The following is an 18,835-nucleotide window of genomic DNA, read 5'->3' as shown; positions in this document are numbered from 1 at the left end:
GGTTAGCATGGATAATAAAGACACTTCACTCATTGCTTTCAGATATTTTTCTAAACTATTTTGATCCTTGAAACATTTATACTAACAAAGAAATTCCACTGCCTCCCTGTCTCCCTCCCTCCCACCCCCACCCCAATAACTTGCTCTGTCTTTTAACTCTGACTTGATTTTTGGCATATATTTGCATACATTAGAAATTGAGAGAGGATTAAAGTTTAAGAGGAAATTGTGGCTAGTGTGAAAGGGGAACAAAAGGACATCTGTGAAGTAGCCCACAACTGGCAAGGAAAGCTATTCCACCTCCAGCACCAGCTGCAGGGGAAGTGGTGCCCACTGCCCCAACAAGACTTTCTTTGTTTTGCTGAGAAAACTGGGAGTGGTGGCTTTTAAAGTGACACAATTTGAGGTGAGGAGCTTCCCTTTTTCCTGCTCTATTCTGATATTGTATGGCAACAGATGTTTTCCAAGTGAATAATTTCTCCCAAGATTACCCCAACAAAATCTTCCAAATCCAGAGGGAGTACAGATTTATGATGCCGGGTTTCTCTGCACCCACAAGCAGGCATGCAGGAGTTGCTGCTGTAAATTTCTCCAGGGCTCACTAGCTCTCCTAAACCTACCACTTCCTCCCAAGGCAGAGAACATTTTCCAGCACTGCTTGGTCCCGCAGCAGCAGAAGGAGCTGGGGACTGTGTGGAGGATGTGGCAGATGGGGGAAAGTGATGTGGGACAGGAAGCAAGCTGGAGCTGAAGGGAAAGCTTGTGAGTAAAAGAAGAGGAGGACAAAAAGATGCAAACAGGAAGAAAAATGTCTTCAAATCTGGCATTCAGTAAGGTAAGAGGGAACTGAGCTTTTTCTGCAAGGAAAGTCAGAGAGGAAAGAGATGGGGAAACACAGGGATGTGAACATTATCCCACTCAGCTGGGGGAGACACTTTTCAAGTCTGAAATGGCAGAAGCACTCTGAATGCATTGGAAATATCCTTTTAATGCTCAGTGAAAACAATACTCCAAAACCTTGCTTGCCTTCTGCTCACAGATCCTCTGGAAGGTGTAATGTGTTCATCCTCTTGCTGGGGACACTAAAGAGAGAGGTGTCTGGAATCAAACTGGTCAAATCTCTCTCCTAACATTTAGCTTTCTCAAGGACCGCTGCAGCCAGTCCTCCGTTAATATTCCTTGAAAATAAGGGGGGTTTGCCATGAATCTGCAAGGTATTGAGATCTGATTGAAGCTTCTGTGTTTCCTTCCTGGTTGTAGGAACTTGGACTGCTTGGCTCCAGCTCCTCCTCTGCCTTAGCCACTTTACTGTTCTGTTCTCCCCTGCTTGGGGGCCACTGAAGGCTGTAAAGTCAAAAGGAGTCCTGGGGTTTTTCCCCATGTGAGAATAATGTTCACACAGTGGTGACAACCCCCCTATGCGTGCCCAGCCCACGCAGTTTGTATGCTGTGATGACTCTTCCAGACAGACTCATCCACACCACTTTTATCAGGCTGGCAGAACCCTCCCTGCCTTCCACCATCATTTAGCTTTAATTAAGATATAAAAGTGCCTCAAACCACCAGCTTTAAATGACTTTCATGGAAAAAACCAATCAGCCAAACCCCCAAAAGTCCTGCATGGGCTTTCTTTTGAACATATGCAACTAAAACTGTCTGGAAATTTGCGTGTGTGATTTGATTTTCTGTAATTTACTTGGTTACTGCCAGGTCCCTTCTTTCCTTGTGTGCACTGGGATGAGGAGAAGACGAGGAGATCTAAGTTTACAATACACCCAGCAGTGGAAAAGCTCATCTTTTTCAAAGGTTTGGGGTTTTTTGTTACTTAGTTGCTCCATTTAAAGACGGTGGGATTTCTTCATAAAGGTGCAAATTATAGTTGGAAGTACTGACATGAGTACAAACTGCTCAACTCAAGGTCAGGTAGTTTTTAGGTGACATGTAGTAAGGAGTCATGGGGAAGGTTTAGAAAAAAATACTGCCTTTGCACATGATTTTGAAGGGAAATTATTTTAATTCTTGAAATTGTGAGCTAATTTTTGCAGTCATTGGCAACCCCTCTTTAGCTGGGTACATCTCTAGTTGGGAAAATCCTGATTCCTAGTCTGTGAGGGGAATTTTAAATGGTGAGTGCCATTGAAAGGTTTCCATTTCTCCCTATCATTGTCCTCATAAGCTGCTACATGGAATCTTCTGATGAAGCCTGACTAATAACATGGATATAAAAACACTTGTGTTCATCCATACTGGCAAACGTGATAAGATTGAATAAAGGTGATCATACTGTTAGCAGTCTGAAAAATAGCCTAGACTATGAAATAAGAGATCATTTTTTTTTTCCCTTGCCTCTCACTAGATGAAATAAGCTGACTTTCTATTTTGGCCTCTTCTGGCTCCCATGTCTTTGTGGATACCACCAATCAGGCAGACCAAATCTCCTTGCTTCTTTCTCCCTGTATTGGCTTCCACTCTCTGTGGAACAGGCTGTGTATATTTCACAGTCAGAACTGGGCATCACATGTGGAGTTTGAGGGTTAGTGGTGGTGTGGCTGGTGCACAAAAGGGAAAACCACCTGGGTTCATGAAAGTCATCACTCTTCAGAACTTGATCCTATGAAAATCAGGAAAAAGTATGTTCGTTGCTAAAATGGTAGCACAACTACATGAGCAAAAGAAACAGAACTCAAGTTCAAGAGGGTGCCATTTTTTTTCCTAGCAGTTTCAAGGCAAAGCTGTCCTGAAAGATGGTGTGGAGAGCAGCCAAATAGTGCTGAACTGAGGGACCCATTCTGAAGTTTAGAGGAGACACTTAGTCTGAGAGGAGGTTCGTCTCATTTTGGCTGGACCTGAGACACAGAAGAACAAAGTGACATAGAATAGGATAGAATAGAATAGAATAGAATAGAATAGAATAGAATAGAATAGAATAGAATAGAATAGAATAGAATATTTCAGTTGGAAAGGATCTACAACGATCATCCAGTCCAACTCCTTAACCAATTCAGGTAATGTGAATTAGTTATTGATGTATTTTTAATATATATATCTTTTTTTTGATCACACATTTATGTAGCTGTTAGATACTACCACATTTTCTTCATCATGGCACAAAGATTTTGCTTTCATGCTTACTGTTTGATTGAAAAAGCAGATAATCAAAATGAAAGTATATATTTCAAAGAATTGAAAATATTGTAACTTTTTCTCTATTTTCACAAGAATGAGCTCTACAATAAGCACATTTCCATGTGGCTGTTCACTGTTCCAGCATTATTCTGTGACCTTTTTTGAAAGTACACAATCTAGTGCTGATTCAGGACAACATTTCGTGCCATGTCAGCCCATCATTGGCAGGAGAAAGAAAAGAAAGCATCCAACCCAGATGTTTCTCAGAATGTTCTGATAAACTCAAGATTTTAATGGCATTTGCTACAATAGAAAAATAATTAAAAGAGGGGGAGAAAAAGGCGAGTGGGAATGCTGGGCAGTCATGCAGAGGTGATCACTAAATGTCCTTTATGTACCCAATTTGTTCTTGATACTTAAGGACACTGTGGTGCTTGTACACGAACTGGAGCCACTTGTCACTAGAAAGGCTGCCAGGATTAAATCAGTAAGAAATTGTTTATTCAGCCTGTTCAAACAAAAAATGAATTGTTTTGATGAATGAGATTTTTTTTAATGAATTAGCACATGTCATGCCAGTAGTTTTTAAATGTAAAGCACTGAGGCGGGTTTTTTTCCTTTCATTCTGACATAACTGCCCTAAAATAACTGAAGTGCCAGGGCTCCAACAGCGGCACATTACATTATGTGTTGCAAAAGTCATAGTTGCCACTGTAGGTAGACAAACACCACTTAAAAATTCTCAATAAAACAACAACAAAAAAGCCCCAGTCCCTTCATACATTGCATATATTCTGTAGTAATTTTGATAAAATCGTCTTCATTTTCTGCAAAAAAAATCTTTCAGTGTTTCAGTTAAATGTGCTTCGAGTGATGATGAGTATTTCTAAGTCCCTCTAGTAGAATCATTACCTTTGGGCAAAACTCTTCAGCTTCTTTTGATAGAGGTCTTAATAATGGTGATAATTTGCATGTATTGAACTAAGCACTTACCTTCCCTACAGTTTTCAAAAGGAACTAACCTTCCCTTTGTGGAAAGCTGTGTGCCTCATCTGAAGTTGAGCTTACCAAAGTGGGGGTATGACAGCCAATGTTCACTTTGCAAAGGGTTGGAAGTATCACCAGTCCTGGCTGATAGCTTCCATCGTCCATGAGGGGGAAGTTAAACTGCACTTTCTGAGTATAAAAGCCCCAACTGAACCAAGCAACTGAAAAATCATACATCGGTTCACCTTCTCTATGTGAGTACAGTATTTCCGCTTCAGTTATTATTTTTAAGAATGAGATGACTCATAATTATTGTATTGATACATTTCCCCTGTTAGAACTCCCATGCCATTGGCATAAACTAGTTTATACACTGCTCACATTCAGGAGTGTAAAGGTTCACCTTGGAAGATGCGTGTGGCATCAGCCAAGATGAGATCATGCCCATCAGAATTGTGACTTTGTACCCATTCTGGCTGGAAGGGGCATAGTGTCTGGATAAGCCCTTGGTTATAATTAGCAAATTAAACTTGCTCCATGCTAAAGGCAAAGAATCTGGCATGGAAAAGCTCCAAAAGCTTTTTCAACCCATTCCAAATTGGCCACTATGGTAACATAATTAAGACAATAGGGGTGTTATATTTGGAAATATTGCTAAAAATAGGTCACCTTATTTGAGGAGCATCTCCTCCCCTGGTAACTTTTGGAGATACCTCTGGCTGAAAGAAGGGAGAATTCACTCATATTCTTGGAAAACAAGTAGCCAAAATCTAAATAATGGTTCAGAAACCATGCCACTCAGTCTATTTTATTTTAAAGTCTTTCTTGACCCCTTGCTCTTAAGAATAAACATGAAAGAAATAATATATGTATATAGAAAAGAAATAAAAAATAGAGAAATATATACTGGTTGTCTCTCCTGCTATGTTGTTTCCTTTCTGTTGAAGCTATCATTTGATGAAGCAGAAAATTTACAACCTGCTTTGATCAAATGCCACGACATGCAGGAGTGCTTCCAGAGTACCCAACTTCCTCATCTGGTTCCCTGAAGTAACATGCCCTTCTATAAATGGTGGTTGTTCCTGGCAAGGCCTTCCTGCATGTTACTGCTCAATAGTCTTGTTAATTAAGACAGCAAACTGAAGCTCCACATTTTAGCCATACTTAGAAAATCTCAGGAAACTTTGCATAATCTCCACACTTTGACAGATTTATGCCTTTTAGCATTCGGATTACATTTCTTTGATTAATCTTTTAAGACAGTAATGGTTAATATTTGCAGAGTTTTCACGTGAAGTCTTGGATTTACATTACATTCTTCATGTGTTTACTGCATCTTGTTCCTATAGATAGAGCAGATGGCCCAGTATTGGTAATTTAAACAGAGAAGTGTCTGTGCTCTTGTCACAGAGGCTGTTGGCCCATCCCTACCAGAACTTCACAGCCTTTAGTGAAACCTTCCCGAGCCATATTTCCCTTATGCATGAAGTGCAGATGTTGGCCCTGCTAGAGTCAAGCCCAGCATGGTGACACACCAGAGAGCACCGTGGCAGAGGAGTCACAGGTTACCTACATAGTGGCCCTCGGTGGAGGAGGTTTCCCTGGATATCCTTGAGCTCACAGTGGTGGGGCAAGCCGGAAAAGCAGTAGTCAGGAGAAAGCTACAAGACCCTGTGCAAAATAATGTCCAGTTGTTCTATTTTCCATCATACAACAATTAACATTCTCACCCTTAATTGTGTTACACCCATAATCAGTGTTACACTGATTATGAATACTCAATGTCATTCTTGGTTTTTAATGACGTTGATCCCTTAAACCTTTGGTAATGTATGTACACACATACACACATATCTGTCTCTTACAAGGGTTTCTGCTGATTCTCCATCAGCTGAAAAATGTTAGAGCCACCACCAACTGTACCAATGAATCAAAATGTACAATGCGGTTTCTACAGAGTTTGGGGCACTCCTTCATAAGTGATATAAAGGAGAAGCTGACAGCATTAGGGGCAGGGTAGGTGTAATTAAAAAAAATACCTTTCTGAGTGTCAAGGGAAGGTTGAAGAACCATGTAAGTCTAGTGAAAGATGAGTAACTACAGTAATTTTAAGGACAAAAGGAAATAATCAAGCAAAGCTGAGGAGCAGATGGGATGGGGGAAAGAGGAAGAAGAGGGTTAGAATATTGCACTGTAATTTAGTTTTTCTTCCCAAGAGGAGCACATCTTGTATTCTCTGTGAGCTGAACTTCTTGAGTGTCACCTAAAAATGTAACCCCTTCTCCCACCCTTTCCTTGTGTCGGAAAATCTGCCATTTAAACAGACAAACTAAAATCTTTCCCCTAACAGTTCTGCTTCTGTTTGACCTTAAAAGTCTACATTATTCTAAGGGTAATCCCCAGAGGAGTATTTAAAACAGGAGCAGCTTGGGGCAGTCTCCAAGGAAGGTAGAGGAACCTCAGCATTCCCGATAAGCAGATTCCTTGCCTCCTCACTGTTGTCCATTGTGGCCTTTTCTGGATTTCATGCTGTGAAAAACTGGCTTTCATAACATTTCCATACCTATATAACAATTATCAGTTTACCTTTGCATAAACCAATCTCATATAGACGGGATTATCTTCCACTTAGGTTTGTTTTACTTTGTGTGATGCTTGGATTTCAGGTCTTCCTATGGCTAGGATGTTTTAATGATGACTGGTAACACGCAGGGCTGGTGTGGTATTGAGCAACAGCTCTGCTTTCACAGCTTTATCAAAGTGGAGTGACTAGTAAAGTGAACCTCCTTTTACCAGGGATGAACCCCAGTTCGAGGTGACAGAGTTCAGCTCTGTGAGCATTACCTCCTTTCTTCCCATCTGCCCAACCATGAACAGAATACCTAATAATACCTAAAATAAATAATTCCTAAGTAGTAAAACTCCATGTAGACAGAGGCATCCCTACTGACAGAAAAGGCTGGGGCAGAACGGAGAGGATTCCCACTTCTCTTCTCCTCTTCTTCATCAGTACATGCTGAAGCCAGTGAGATTCCTCCAGCTTTGAACCAGTATATCTAAGAACCAAATCTGGTTCTGCACTTGGCAGAAGCACAGATACAGAAACATGATACTCAGCCAGATCTGCAAATAAAGATCTGCTAGATTAAAGGGCAGATATACAGTAGATGTTTTGCTTTCCTGGTAGCCTGGAGAGAACCACCCAGACTTCTAACTTGTGTACGTATACTTTCAAAAGGGCAAAAATGTTGCTTTCATAAATTAATTTCACACACTTCGCAGAGATAAAAATAATCACTGTGACATTTTGTTTGTCTTCCTTTTTTCCTGTGTGCAAGCAGCCAACTCCCAATTACTTACAGCCCTAAATTCGTTCCGCTCAATTGTGAAAAGCCCCCGCAATATTCAACAGGAGGGAAAGAATTCTGATCTGTGGAAAGTCATCATGTTTGCAGAGAAAGCAAATTTCCTCATCTCCCGATATGCTGTATATATCAGCCAAAACAAGACTCCTATACTGAGTGCCAACTGGTATGAATTCCAACCATTTTATGTATTATATATTAATGTTATAAAAATATGCACCCCGATTTTTTATAACAAGAGATTTTGTTGTGGCAATATCTGACACCACTTCTGAACTGACGTAGATGTGACAGCCTAATAAAAACTTGCCTGCCAGCATGATAGCATTGGTTGTGGATACTGAATTGCCTCGACAATTCATGGGGTTCTGTACTGGCTTTTCTTTGGTAACAACCATATCGGACTTGCTGAGCTTTTCTCTAGCTACTTACTACACTCTAAGCTCAACCAGGTCTAAAGAAGATTAAAGTTTGATTATGTTTCTTCTTATATATCACAAGTAACCAAAACTGTGCAAACACTAGATTGTTAATTTTTATTTCGCTGATCCTTGAGTGTAACTGTTCTGGATAGTTCAGCTGGTTCAGAGACAACCCTTTCTTTTTTCTATGAAATCTCATTGACATTTCCCTCCATGAGGGCAGATGTCTCACAGGAGACATCTTTTGTGGTTTCAGTGTGTGATGAAGGAGAGTATTACATAAACTCAGTGAGGGCTCTGGAGATCCTGTGTGTGCGTCTGTGGAATATACATAGACTGCGGTGAAAATCTGGGATCAGGGCACAGGTTTTTGTCAGGTTTGCTGAACAGAGAGCCAGGGTACAGCAGTGGATGTGATCACCTGCAGAAGCTGGGAAGAAAGCTCCTGTTCTGTGAAAGCAGGCAGGGATGACAGGAGAGTGCAAATGTTATTTAGTGCCAAGTGCCTCTTTGGTGCCATCCTTGCCTCCTGGTGTCTAAGTATATAAGAACATAGTAGAAACTTTGGCTGATAAGGTATCTGAAGATATAAAATCACATGATTATGTATTTTTGCTTGCAAATTCAATGGGTCCTGCCTTATGCTGGTGCAAATCAAGACTGCTGCCTAGACCGTGGATGTAAATGTATGCCCTGCGCCTCAAGCAATTGATGCACCACAGACATGGCCTGAAGAATGAGACACTTGCATGGTGAGTGCAGCCTTGTCCTTCCAGTCTCACAAATTGCATTTCCAAGACTGGCACACATAGTGGGTGACTATGACAGAAGTAAATTAGATGGTCTATTTACATAATTACCAAAAGGTATGACAAAACTGAACCCTGCTCATACTGAAAGCTGGTAGGAATAGCTCAGCTGGGCAGGGGAAGTTTGCAGGGCCTCAGGCTGCAGGGGCAAATTTTTCCTTGGGCCCACTGGAAGGGTCACAAATGCCTTTTAAATTTCCCGGTCGGCAGTAACAGGAAGCCCTGGGTACAACAAGGCATCCCCGGGCAGGGGCGATGCCGGCGGCCAGCTGCTGGCCGGGATTAATAGGATCTGCCCCTGCCAGGTGCGGGTGTCGTGCTCCTTAACCAAACATTTTTATGTGCTGATCACCTCCCACGTAGGAGACAGCTGTTTCTTCTTCTTATCCAAATGCTTGCTTGCCTTTAACCTCTGGTTTCTTAAGCTGCCAGCTTCTGGGTCATGGTCCTGTAAAGTAGATAGCTGTCTCCTTGATCAGTCAATCTCATTGACTTCAAACCCTGCAAAAACTGGTGTAAAACACAGCTTTTTGTTAGCAAGCTCCTTCTTCTGGTTTTCCTCTTTCTCTTTTACTTTCCTCTTCCTTTCTGTTTCCCCCTTCCTTTTGCCCCCTCCCTCCTCTTGTCCTCCCTCTCCCTTCAAAACAGGGGTGACTTCCAGCTGTTTTCTCTCAGAGTGGGGGAGGCTTCCCCCTAGACTTTCCTGTTAAGTTTGAGATCACCTCAGTACCCCACTGATTTTTTTTTAAACTTTACCTTCCAGAAAATCTACCATTTAATACTGGTTACAAAATCATCACATCTACAGGAAACAAGTGATACCATTTTCTAATACTGACAGAGTGTGGGACTCATTTCCCCTTTAGCAGCATTCTTTAGCAGTATGGCAATTAGTATTGCTAATAGTAACTGTGAAACACACATTGCAGAAGTGTTGGACCCAGAATCAGGACCCCACTTTTAAGCCTGAATTACTTAAAAGTGCACGAACACTTGAAAACATAAGTTCAAAGCAACTCTGCAGCAGGAGGACTACAAAAATGCTTCAAGGAGATGATTCTAATAATTTACAGAGTGACTGAACAACCGCTGCTTTTAAAGAAGCATTGCAGATGAAATAAAGAATAGAGAAACCTACTGGAAAGCAGTGAAGCCTGATGTGTAGTGCTTCAGTGCTGAGGTTTTGTGGCTGAAGAGCTGAATCAAACATAATTCAGCAATACCAGTGCCAGAAGTCTCAATAAATTGTGCTTCATCCAAAATCCTGGTGTGCTGGGTACCAGAAAGTGAAGAAAACACAGTATCCCAGTGAGACAAAACAAGCATCATCAGTTTTCATCATGGTCTGTATTGCCATTTATAACAGCAAGAGCATTTTCTCATTGCAGAAGGTTCTTCTTCAGGGTCCAGGGAAGAGGGGCTGTGTAAGCCCTGCCCAGGCTCATCAGCTGAGATGAAATACAGAGCTGTGCCTGGTATCTGAAAAGAGTGAGAGAGTGCTGTAGATGGCTTTGCAACTTCACAAGTTTGTGTTCTTTGGCTACAAGTGAAAAGGACCACCTAGAATGAAAATAGAGGCTGGTCACATAGGCTTAAGACAAAAAAGATGATCCAAAGCTGAGACAAAAATGAGGTTATTTTTTCCCAAAGTGATTACAGCTACTGTAGAGACATAGTTAAACCTCTGAAGAGCCTGGACATGCAGTTCCTCCAGGTACATGGATAGATCGAATACTGATATTTCATATTTGGCTGGGAAAAGAAGGCCCAGTCTAGTCTGGAAAAGATACTGTATGCTTCTTCACTGTGCAAAGCCCAGTAAATTCCAAAGACAGAACCTGCAGAGACATTTGTCCTCTCCCAGCCACAAGCACATCAGAAAACCTGCCAAGAAAAGGCAGACAATGTAGTGAGATGACTCTCATCCAGCCCTATATATCATTACCTATTTTATCTTCCAAGGCAAATGTGCAGGTCTTGGGACCTAGTCCAGGAAAGCACTTAGGGCTGTATTCTGATAGCATGCAGAAGAACAGTACTTTGCTCAGCAAACAGCAGCAGTGAAGACTTTGAGGCAAATTATGGTGTTAAATTTGTGCGGTGTACAGGCACCAGCATTTGCTTCCTGGGCATTTGCATAGTGCTAACTCCAGTGCTGCAACTCCCTGCTGCGGGTTATTCACTTGAGCAGGTGCTCTGCTAATAGACCTGACCAGGGCAAGGAAAGAGGAGGCAGACCTGCCTCTCTGATTCCCCCTTGAAGAAAACAGTCTGCAAGGGACCTCCAGAATCTGGGAATTTCTGTAAAAGCACACTTGCCCTGTGGGTCAAAGAGGAAGCTTTGGGGCACAGGCTATTAATTCCCGACTATTTAATTCCATAAACTGTTCATAGAGGAATCCAGAAGTACCTCTGGGTGAAAGTTCAAATAATATGCATTAATTTTGGACCAGGAGAAGTGAGTCACCTTCTTTCCAGGCTCCCAGGAAGATCCCTGGTATGCAGCTGAAACACCTAGATGAGTCCTGGGTAAATTACATGGGGTGCAGGTAATGTTGAAAATGTCCTATTCAGAGACCAAGGAGAGACTTCCATTGACCTAATTGAGGTTTGGATCAGAGGCTTCAAGAGCATGGTCCAGATTTGAATTTAAGATCTACATAAAATACTGCAGAAAAAAACCCCAAACTTTGGACAATTTTCTGATGTAGCAAAGAAGTTTTACTGCTGTGTGAAAGAGTGCACATCATTTCAGTGAAGAGAAATCAGGTTAAAAAATAATTTAGGAAGTTGGATCAACTCCATCAACATAGGAATCAATTGAAGGTAAGGTATGGAATTGCAGCAAAAAACTGGTGCTATTCTGTTCATTAACCATCAGTCAGTGGCTGTGATGGTGACTGCAGCGGCTCGCAGGCTCTGGGCACTTTACAGGTGGTAAATGAACACAGTGCTCTACTTCATTCTGGGGTTGGGCTTAGTGTAGGAAAGGTCTGGGGAAGAGTTAGACGTAGTAACATGGCAGTGGGGACACAGGTCTATTTCAATGGTTTGATAAAAGCTGTGAGAGGTTTTTTCATAAATTGGAAAGCCTGTTTCGCTGGCTGTTGGGGCAAACAGGGTCAACCACTTGGCCAAGGCACACCATGGCTCCTTGTGACTGCTATGTTCAGATTTCTGCTTTCCAGAGGTACAGCAAAGACAAGAGGATGAGTGGATATTGGTGTCCTGTCCAAGTGAGTCGGGATACCCAACCAGACCCAGAAATCTGGACGTTTCCCCAGGATGTCTCCACAGGGAGACAAAACTCTTGCTCCAGGTTACACAAGGAGTCTGTGGTAAAGCAGACCTCTTCATCCTAAGCTGGTACCCAGAGAACCAGCTTTACATGGTACTGGGAGAGCATGCCAGGCACAGAGGGCAGCGTCTGGACTGGGTGAAGGAAACAACCATCAAGGGTAATGCTAAGCAGACAAAGGACCATTTAGTAACTCAATTTCCAACCTGTAAATGCTGTCGCAACAGCATGTGCTTTAATCATATTAGAAAAATTGCACTTCTGCTTCCAAAATCAATTTCATGGAGATGTTGCCTCCATAATATACAGGGCTAGATCCTCAATAAGGTAATCAGCAGAGTTGTGTTGGCTTTCGAGAAGATGTAATGATTCATATTTGCTGGGGAACTGATCCTCAATCTCAGAATGTTGAGACAAGAGAAAATGTTGAGCTGTGATGACTGAGCAGCATCTTGACCATGATTAACAGGCTTATTTTCTGGGGAGTTGAGTAAAATATAGTGTCTGTGCAGAGAAGTGGTATCTGTCATAGACAGCAATTAAATCCCATGTGACCTTTATTTTGAAGGTTTAAATGGAATAAAAATGGTGCTCAGAAGTTAATTTTATGAGTAAGGTTTGGTATCTTTGGAACATGGTGGGCTCAAATCATAAATGTGTAAAGACTAAATAAAAACAAAATACCTATTGCAAGAGTAAAAGGTCTTTCCATATCATAAAGGGACACCTACTGCATATACAGAGCAAAGGGGAAAAAAGACAGCCATCATTATCTTTTTTCCATTAACAAATCACTGCATTTTACTGTAGGTCTTGCTAGGAGCAGGAAGCTCATCTCAAGGTGAATAGAAATTTTCTTTGGGGTAGGTCTGGTGTGCAGAAGGGGAAATAGCTGCTGCCCCCCCAGTTGCCACCCCAGCTGGGATATCACAGCCTGGCAGAAGTTCTCCAGGGACAGCAGTGAGCCAGCATGTGCAGCAACTGTTTGAAGGGGGGATTAAAGCACATCGTAAAAGTTTGCAGCCAGAAGCAAGAGAGGAATGTTTTCATGAGACATCCGTAGGTTGTGAAGCACTGGGTGTGCTATTAAATAAAAGGCAGAGCGCAAAGCATTCACAAAACACAGGAAACCAAATTTATTTCTTCTTGATAAGCCCAGTGAGCAGTGAGGCAGCCCAGGTGAAATCCTCTTCTCCCTTCCCTCATGTCAAACCTCCGGGTTGGCCCCTGCAGTAGGTCCAGTATTCCTGGGTGACAGGTAATGACAAGGCAGTGGTGGCTGATGGCTTTGAAGGGATGGCTGTGTGACCAGCTGTGGGGTTTGCTCCTGGTTCCCATTGGGAGCTGGTGGTAGTGCTGGCTGCATGGCCTTTTTCAGGAAACCAGGAGAGCTACGGCTATCCCTTGAACTCGAAGGAAACAGACCTGGTTTAAACTGCTAGGGTCAGCTCACCAGCTTGGCAACTTAGAAAAGAAAATTTACTGCAGCTGTGCCAGTATAAAGGACCTACTCCAGATTTTGTGAACATTTATAGGCTGGATTTTGTAGTTGGGGTCTGCTTAGACCAAAAGCTGTCTGTGCTTGAAACAAGGGGACAGGAAATTTGGGTCTTGCTTTCAATATCACTGTTCCTTGTGGTATAGCTGGGAGTACAGCTGAGGAACACACCTTTAACTTCCTGTACTTCAAACTATTGCTTTTTTGTTTCAAGAGGGTTTAGATTATAGTCATCACTTGATATAAAGTGTGTCTGGCTAACCAGTGGTTTTGTACTGTACAGCACAAGGTAAGGGAGCACATGACTAAACAGAGGACAAAGAATTGCTCAAAATGGCTGAGTACTAAAAACCTCTCCAGCCGTGACAGTACGTACTCGTTTGAGGTTTTTCAAGCTGTTAAATATTTTTCAATTCAGTATTTTTATTGGTTTGTCCTGAGTCTTGTCCTTTTTTTTTTTTTTAAATCTTCTTTCCTGTAAATTCTCTTTACTAAAAATACCTACCAACAGTCTCTTTGTGCAGTGAAATCAGGTTGGTGAAAACTGGTTTTGTGCAAGCAGCATGATAAAAGGTGCATTCAGAAATATATCCAACAAGTAAGCTCTGCAGGGTGTAAGTCATCTGAAAAGGGAAGCTGAATCCTCCAAGCCCTTCCACTGCAGGCTTGTGTTGCTATTGAAGACAGCCGTGAATAAGGTTTTGCAGGATCAGGCCCCAGAGTTCAGCAAAATTTACTTCCTGCCTGCTTTCTATAGCATTTAACAGCTGAAACAAAAGAAGGAATTAATTTCTGTTTTAAATTCTTGGCGAGCAACTTGATCTTGTTGCTTATCTTTTCACGGGAATCAAAGGATACTGCCTTGTTACAGCTACTTGCAGAGCAGAGGCTCGAGGGAGAGCAAGGTATTTGCTTTCTCAGATGAAAATCAGACTCTAACCGGTGGTATTTTCAATAATGTTTAACAAAGCTGCATTGCTAAAGAATAGGCAATATTGTGGCTTCTCCATTTTTTTATTCTTGCCCTAAGTACGGCTCATTTTTCAGCCAAAGAATTAACTATTTCCACGGTGCGTACCCGGTGCCCTGCTCTTCCCAGTGGCTTCTGTCAAACTCCGTTTCATTGTGAAGCATTGCACTTTTGGAAAATATAGCCCACCAATTTGGTGGTAAACAAGCCTTGGCTTTAAGACAAAGCTTGTTTTAATCTCCATGATCAGGCTACAGATCTGACCATGTTTTTTAACAAACCTCTTATGAAGAAATCCTATTCATGATTATTATCTAGATGAGAATAAAAATGTCTAATTACCTTATATTAAATCTGTATTTATCAATTGTGGTTTTCTCTGGGAAATTATAATTTGCAGAAATGCTCCACATTCCAGGCTGTAACAGTTGGAGGTGGATGTCCTTAAGGATGGAAAAAAAGTTCTTTTTTAAATGGCACATTTACTAATTATAAAATGCTCTTATCTCTCTGCAGCCAAAGCCAAAATGAACATGTGCCTTGCACTAAGAAATCCCAGGATTGTCACAACTTGTGCCAGCTGTTGAGGTTATGACACCTGTGCCAGCATCGCCAGCTCTGCCCACTGTCATCTGTTCCAACTGTTCCATCTGCACTGTTTGTACCAATTCTCCCATTTCTGCATCTGTACCTTCTGCAGAAACGGGTCCAACAATGCCAGCTGTGTCATCGGTGCCAAATATGCCAGATGTTCTATTTGTCCACCCTGGGCCAAATCAATGTAGTTTTGTGCTCATTAGTTTTAGCTGGTAGATTCTATTTCACAATTTTTTGAGATGCACTTAGATCGAATCAATTCTAAATCACCACTACAACTGCTTTACATCTATCTCACCATAAACAGAACTTTGTTGTCCCACATTTGGTCAAAATTATTTTAACCTTATTAAGTTGCACATGATGATTTGAGTTCTTTCTTAATGGCAAGATTATTTTTTTTATTTTAGAGGATGTAGCTGCAGAGAGATGAATAGAAAAAGATAAGGGTCATGGTGTCCAGGCTGTAAATAATCCCCATGGTTACAGTAAATATTGTCCACACACTGATCTACTGACTGAGAAATCCCTGGTGCTGATCCCTTATTCCACACTGCTGATAAGGAGAAGACCATCTGATGCTGGTTTATTTGCACTGAGTACCTTAAGGTGGGAGAGACAGCGAAAAATGAAGCCCTAGGTTTGTACTGACCATGGGCAGGTTTAACTAGGGCTGTGCTAAAGGTCTGTTCTCCTCATGACTGTCCTGCTCAGGACAGAGGGAGCCACTGTGCTGCCGGTGCCCCCTCACAACTACCCTGTGCCTGCGCCCAGTCTCAATAGCTTTTCTATTGGAGGTTGTAACCTGTATCGATTTGGGTGACATGTGCTCTGCCTTGTCTGTGCTTCACTAATGAGATAATATTGGAAAACCGAATTCGTGGGTCACTACTTTTTCTGATTCATCATTTACTCGCAGGACTGTTCCAGTTTGCATCCTTGGCCTCTTCCAGAAAGATCCCACTGTATCCACTGAAGGTGGTGGGACTTTAGGGTGTGTCATGTCCTCTGGAATTTAGCGCTCTGGGTCAGTCAAGAAAGTCAAAATGTGCTGCTGTCAAGTATCTCAGAATGCACTTAATTCCTGTATAAGAGAACAAGCCCTGGTTTTGCATCCCCGTCTAACACGGCTGAAAATAGCTTTCACAATAAAATCTATGTAGGACATGGCTGGTGTGCTGTGCTGTGCTGTCCCAGGGTCTGCAGCTGACCGCGTCTGCCTGGGCGCTTCTTCAGCACAAGCGCCAATCCCAGACTCGATCCCTGTGGGTCCCAGCTCTGACCCCGTGGCTCTGGCAGGAGCTCTTGGCACCGTGCTCCAAGCCTGCAAGTTTGTGCTCTCGAGGAGCCGGGCGCTGCCGCCGCCTGCAGCCCCGCTGGGTGCGGGAGTGCCTGGGAGCGCCCGCGGCATCCCCGCTCCGGGACCCGCGCTGCTGGAAGTGCCCCGCGATCCCGTCCGTGCCTCCCTGCCCGCTCCGGGGCACAATCACTCATCCCCACCTCAGGCAGCAGCGTGGCACCGGACAGACGCGGCTCTGCCGTGTGGGGAGCCAGAAAACAGGTTTGCATCAAGCCAGTCTGCCACTCCGAGGTACTGCAACGCGCAGAGCTGACAGCTCCTCGTCAAAGGAAGGTATAGATTGAAAAACAGCAAGTGAGTTAATTCAGGAGAAGGGACCGAGGCAGAGGGAAAAAGAAGCATTTAAAGGAGAGGAAGGCCGTGGGTGCAGAAGGAGGCTGCAAGTCCAACAGTGTCCTTGGGATGAGCGTGATGGGCACCGCTCCCTCTGATGGGGGAACCCATGAGGGAGAGGATTCCAGAGAGGCTGCAGACCGCTTTGATCCTGTCCTGCAGCTGTCACAAAAAATCCTTGACCTTGAGTAGTTTGCTGTACAGAAAGGTTCCAAAGTGCGGTCCCATTTGATATGTTTGTCCATTTCTTCCACAGGGTTAAGAAATAGGGAGAAAACTGAGAGGAAAAAAAAAAAAAAAAAAAAAAAAAAAAAAAAAAAAAAAAAGAAATGTATTTTGTGTCTGGCTTGTGTAACTGAATTGGCAGTCAATGAGAGGGACAGATTTCTAATTAAGAAATAGCTCCTGTAGTTTCTCAGGCAAAACTCTGGCTGAAATCTGTGAGTCATTACTTTAAAAATTCCTTGGATTTCCAAATTGTGCAGCTGGAGGACACTCGGTGCCCCAGCCTGTGAGCTCTGCCACTGTGGTCAGCTGCCACCTGCCAGGCATTGTCTCTACTCATATGGCAAAGGCCTCAAGTTGGGAACTATTTATTTCTGTGGTGTTTGCAACAGTAGGTCCCTTCACTCTGCTGAAAACAGAGTAATAACCAAATGATCCTTTCTCTGCTCCTGCATGGGCCATCCCATCACTACACTACTGGGAAGAAATGGATGGGCTACAGCTCATCCCTCCCTCCTTAGCAAGGCTTATGGAGGTGTCCTTGGAAAGCATTGCTAAGGCTGTCTTCCTCAACAGCTGAGCTGAAAAAATTCAGTCCTGGGCATCAAAAAGAACTTTATTTCTCCAAGGCAGGTTGGCTAGGAAATTTGGGGCATTTTTTACCTCTTTCTGTCACACTTTCTGTTTCCTGCAACTGTCCAGGAGATTTGCTTGTAGCCCCGAAGTCAAACAGCTTATCTCCTGGTGTGTTGGCCTGCTGCTGGATTTTTGGTGGCTACTGTAGGTCCTGGGTTTGTTACAGGGCAGTGGGCTGCATTTGGTGATCTCTGCTGTGTGGTGCCCGGAGCTGGGTAATTCCTTACTGGTTCCTGTGGCTGGAACCAGCAGCATAGTAGTCCCAGCCAGCAGCACCATCCCCCCAGCTGTGTCAGACATCTTCACTGGCCCCTCTGACCTGTGGGAGCAGGGACGGGCAATGAAGAGGATTTGTCAGCCCCCCCATTGTTTCAAGAATCCTGATGTGTCGTACAGAATTCTTTCCTTATTTCGCTGTAAAAAGAAGAAATTTTGGGGGCCAAGGAGATGGAGAACCAGTCTTTCCTTTAAAAGAAGGCACTGTGGCAGAGTCCTGGGGATATTCTCAGCCTTCAGTTTTGTCCTGAAGAGATTTATTATTTTTTTCCCTAAAGGTCATTGTTTCCTCCTCTTTCAAGTTTTCTTGAATTACATGGATCTCCCGCTCCTTGTCCCAAGGAGAACAGCTGACCCTTTAATCACTCTGTTTGTCACCTAGCTAGCAAATGTAGGTCACTTTTATTTATATAAAATAAAATAAAATAAAATGAAATAAAATGCTGGGAATACAGAGCAACTCCCAGTTCAGTTTGTATGTTTAAAACAGAAAAGGAATGTGGCTGAGAAGGCTGTGGTGTTAAAACCTGGCATTGGGGAGCACTAGCTAATTAGAAATACTCACTTTGACCCTTGCCACCACTGCCAATAAGACAGACATCAATGTGCACACATTCACACACCCTCAGATGATTGTGTCTTTACTACCACGTTTGTAGGTAGCACAGGTCAGCTCCCATTAAAGTCCAACTCTTGAATTCACAGGGCATAAAGTACATTCAGGATACATATTTTTTAAATAGCATTTTATTTTAAAAAAGGGTTAAAAGTATGAAAAATTGAAAGTATTTTATTTTCCATTCTTTCAACAGAGGGACAGCTTGACTTAGAGGGAGGATTTGCACACAGGGTAAAAGCAGTGTACTCTATCTCAATTAGCTTCTCTGGCTGGCCTGATCTTGGGATTGGCCAAAGGTCAAAAACAGTTCTCAT

The 18,835-nt window shown here is 42.8% G+C and overlaps 1 long non-coding RNA gene across 1 annotated transcript; it reads left to right on the top strand.

Annotated features, from left to right (window-relative positions):
* The first annotated feature begins 471 nt into the window (after positions 1–471).
* LOC116994263 lies at positions 472–16,192 on the top strand. Its single transcript, XR_004417445.1, has 3 exons — positions 472–835; positions 1,711–1,806; positions 14,992–16,192. It is a non-coding gene; the product is annotated as an uncharacterized LOC116994263 (long non-coding RNA).
* The last annotated feature ends 2,643 nt before the right edge of the window (positions 16,193–18,835 follow it).

This window comes from Catharus ustulatus, chromosome 3 (genome assembly GCF_009819885.2).
Source record: "Catharus ustulatus isolate bCatUst1 chromosome 3, bCatUst1.pri.v2, whole genome shotgun sequence".
In the NCBI taxonomy this organism is placed as follows: domain Eukaryota; kingdom Metazoa; phylum Chordata; class Aves; order Passeriformes; family Turdidae; genus Catharus; species Catharus ustulatus.
Note: the sequence above shows the minus strand (reverse complement) of the source record. Positions and strands in the feature narration are given on the sequence as shown.